This window comes from the organism of the source record quoted next, unplaced genomic scaffold, assembly GCF_019419815.1.
Source record: "Pyrus x bretschneideri cultivar Hongxiangsu unplaced genomic scaffold, Pyrus_bretschneideri_v1 Contig4, whole genome shotgun sequence".
NCBI lineage: Eukaryota > Viridiplantae > Streptophyta > Magnoliopsida > Rosales > Rosaceae > Pyrus > Pyrus x bretschneideri.
The window spans coordinates 12,397,712-12,401,431 of record NW_025999723.1 but is presented as its reverse complement, the minus strand read 5'-3'; positions in this window follow the sequence as shown (position 1 = coordinate 12,401,431).

The following is a 3,720-nucleotide window of genomic DNA, read 5'->3' as shown; positions in this document are numbered from 1 at the left end:
CAAAGATTACCTATTAGAAAAAGTTGGTTTTTCTGATGGACCATCTTCTTCCAGTTTTCAAGTTCACCAGAGGAAGGGAATGATTTGATAGATAGTTGCTCAAAGAGACGATTGTGGGCTTCTATAAGGTCACTTCCAATTTTTTGGACCACACCTAGTCTCCCACCAAGTAGAAAAGGTTGGAGTACACTCAAAATTGAGAGCTACAGACTTGCAGGCAATCTTGCTCATGACTTTAAGACTACATCGGGCAACTCGGAATATGACTTCTTCTGGAGAGTGAAGATGGTAAGACGTGCTGCATTGCACAGAATCAAAAATAGGGCTAGAATAGCTTACCTGAAGCTTAGTTGCCTACTGCTGAAGTTTGGATGTTAAACCTCCAGCCCGCGTTCTTAGCAATCGCTCTTCACACTCAGGCCAAGTACCTCTGCTGGATGCAACTGACGAACTTTTCCTTGTAGAAGGCATTGACATCCTCCCCAAACGTGTCTTAAGAGGCTTGGTCGGAGAACCAAGGATATCTCCTAAGCACTGAAGATCCCGACTCCAAGTTTGCCTGAGTCATACAGACTCTTAAAAAGTAGAGGCAACAGAATGTAGAATGGTTGGTAGAAGAAGCCTCGGCCAAAATTTGGGAAGAGCAACACCTTAAAAGAACTCCAGCTTGGGTGCCCGAAGCTCAAGGAAGTACCATTACATCCATAACTAAATCATCCAAGTCGACTTATTGAGATTGATCTCAAAGGGCTCGTATTTGGTCATCTCATACAAAAGATGGTACAGATAAGCAAGGAGGAAGGGACTCGTGGCCACATCATCAAAGTGATCGAAAACTTCCACCAAAGGGATACACTTGACCTTCACTCCCTTGGACTTGTTAGGGAAGACATGCTTGTTGAGCCAGTACAGAAGGAAGTGCATGTGTTCTTGGTCTCGGTTAGCATTAAAAGATGAGGGACCAAAGTTCTTCTTAAAAAATGGGATGAATCCCTTGAAAGAAGTCCCTTAGCTCTTAAAAGTAGAGGAATTATACTCCAGACGAGTCATTAGATCAGAGGTGCCCCAACTCTCAGCAATTAGGAAAGAAAGAGGAGACCAGTCGTGGATGACATCCACAACTCTACCCGAGGGCCTTAGCCAGAAGACTTGAGCCATGTCAAGAATGGTCAGGGACATGAAGCCCATCCTGAAGTCAAAAGTGTTGGTGCCCAAATTCTAGAAGAGGAGATATGTGGTCAGCAGTTCAGGCTTAGCAATTACAGTAGTCTTGGACAGCATAATTAGCTCGTATATACCGTTGTTCATCCATTTCTTCTTAAAGGTGGGCTCGAGCTTATTTATCCACTGCACCTAAGCTTCATCATTCATCAAAGGAAATCCTCGTCGATGGGTAGACCATTTGGAGAAAGGAATGCCAACTTCGACCAAAAATGGGTTTGGGGTGAACTAATTCACCTTGGGCATGTTGTTTTCCACTACAATGGGGACCTGAGAAGTCCATGCAAGTCCCAAGGAATGCACTCCTCCCTCTTCAAAGAAAAGTGAGGTCTGAAGGCTAGCCCGATGGTGATAAAGGCTATTAAGGAAACGACCCATAGTGGCAATTCTTTCACCAATCTCATAGGAAGTTTGAGTTTGAGCAACTTTGGGTAACATTGGATAATCTTAGAGAAGATAGAAAAAAAAAATTGAAAGAAAAAAGCAAGAATGAGTAGAGAGCAAGAGAGTACTGGGAAGTTTTGGAAATTTGAAGGTTTGAGATTGCTAAAGTACTTGGCCGAAGGGTTTAAGTGAGGAATGTATAGTAAATGGTTAATTAACGTTGGAAATCATGGGTTAGTGCAAATATTTAATTAACAACGGCTATCTTAAATGGTGCATGTCCCAAGTGAAGGCATGCGATGACTGTTTAAAGATCATTAACGCCTTGATTTGCAAGCTCAACAATGATTAAAGGGCGCATTGTTTGGGTTAATATTTGAATATTAGGTTTAAATGAAGGAAAGCCCAAGGATGCCAAAATTAAAGGATGACTTACTCGAAGCATCAAGCCTATGAGCAAACTGAAGCCTTCTCAAACCAAAACACAAGCCACATGTCTATAATTGAAATGACAAGTGATGGAGACTAAACTACTATTAGCCAAAAAACACTTTCCAGTGGCATTGCTAGTAAAAAGTTGATGACTCACTACCCTCCAAGTGTTTTCAGGCAAAAGCAAAGCTATAGCAGTCAGACCAAACTGCCTATAAAAGGAAGAATAGACAACGGGGACAAGAACACTCAACCAATCAAGCAAACAAACATATAAACTCTGCTCTCAAGCCAAATTTGCATCCAAAAGCTGAAATCAACCCAGATTCAGTCATTTTTAGCGATAGTTCTCTGAAAATGCTATCTCTTGTCTAATATAAAAGCTCTGCTACCTCCCTTAGTGTTGTAGTATCGATTCCCTCGAGTAAACTTGTTTACCATCCATACCTTTTTAGCATATAAACCCTATAAATACAAAGACAAGTGACTGCAAGAAGTTCAACCTTGCCAAGGTGAAATCTTGCCCAAAACTCTTTGTTTGTTTTCTAAATTAGTAGATCTATTGCTTAATGCATTCTCCAGCATGTATTCAAGTTATTTCCACCTGTTTTTCTATTTTAAGAGTCTCATTTGCATCTGGATCCGGTTAGTTTAATGGATATGTTTTCATTAAGAGCAGTCTAGGACCAAACAAATGACTTAAGGGGCTCTGGACTCCCTTCATTCGAACATACAAGACTATGAAGTAAAAGTCCTTGTTTACAAGACAAGAAAAAAACTTAATGCAGACTTAACCCATCTGTGACAATCCTTTGATAACAAGAAGTTGGAGTAACTTGGGCTTTTAATTCAACCCATGTGTGTTAAATGTTTGTGGGGTCTGATATAGATTTGTTTTGTCCTTATGATTAAATGTGAAGCCCTTTTGATTAAATAATAGTGTAGTATGGTTTTTGGTTAAATTAAACTTAGTCCAAGCCCTTTTTATTAAAGCTAGGAAAAATTCTAGGAGGACTCACTTAAAAAGAAAGTATCTGAGGACTTGCTTAAAAAATGCTTATCCCGCCAACCTATCTCAAAACCCCGTTTACTAAGAGAGAGAGCAATTGTATATTCTAGAGAGAAAAGTACAGTGGCTTTTGGGTTTCATCTGAAAGGGGAGAAAGTGAGGAGGAGAAAGGGTGGGATGAGGAAGACATGAAAGTTCTAAGATGGGTACTAATTTAACCTAGAGGGAGCTGAATAGGTTCCAACTAAAAAATCCAATTCAATTTTCAGTTTCATTTTCATATCCACAATACATATCAAATTATCACTCATATGCGTTAAAATGATAAATAAAATGTGCACACATGATTTAAGATTTAACGAGGCAAGGCCCACCACTGGAAAAATTCTCAAGCTCCCAAGCTAGGACAAACACTAAAAGAAATGAGTACAGAAAGACTTACAAACTCATCAACTAGACACGCATACTAATAGGTAGTTTTGTCTCCATGTTTTGCTACTTGATCTCTCTTCAGCCTTCGAGTGAAAGTGGCACGACATTAACGCAGCCATCAATCACTATCTCCTAAAACTTTGTAAGAGAATGACACAATCATATAGAATATATTTCAGGTGAAATGATTTTTCAAAATTACCCAATTATAAAAATCACAAGCACATGTTCATAATTGATTT